The following is a 346-nucleotide window of genomic DNA, read 5'->3' as shown; positions in this document are numbered from 1 at the left end:
TATAATTTCTTTATTTCACTTTATTACACTTTATTAGACTTTATTTTGTTTAACACCTTCACCCTTTATTAATACACACAGAATAATTGTCACGACACGAACGTCGTGCTCGAACGTGAATATGACGGACTTAAGGACTGACCGCTCGCGGCTGATTACGTTGCGCGTACTTATGGCTACGCGTTGCCGCGTCAGCGCTCAGCATTTCGGCAATTGCATTGCGCGTTCTCGGTACGTCGCGGTCAACGTCCTGATTTATTGTACTTTCTTAATACGACGATATTACTTATTTTACGCCGAATGCCTCGTCGGCTCGAATGGCTATTAATTGATTTTCACAATGCTT

This window comes from Wasmannia auropunctata, unplaced genomic scaffold (genome assembly GCF_000956235.1).
Source record: "Wasmannia auropunctata unplaced genomic scaffold, wasmannia.A_1.0 LD334587.1, whole genome shotgun sequence".
Taxonomy (NCBI): Eukaryota; Metazoa; Arthropoda; class Insecta; order Hymenoptera; family Formicidae; genus Wasmannia; species Wasmannia auropunctata.
This window is presented reverse-complemented; position numbering follows the sequence as displayed.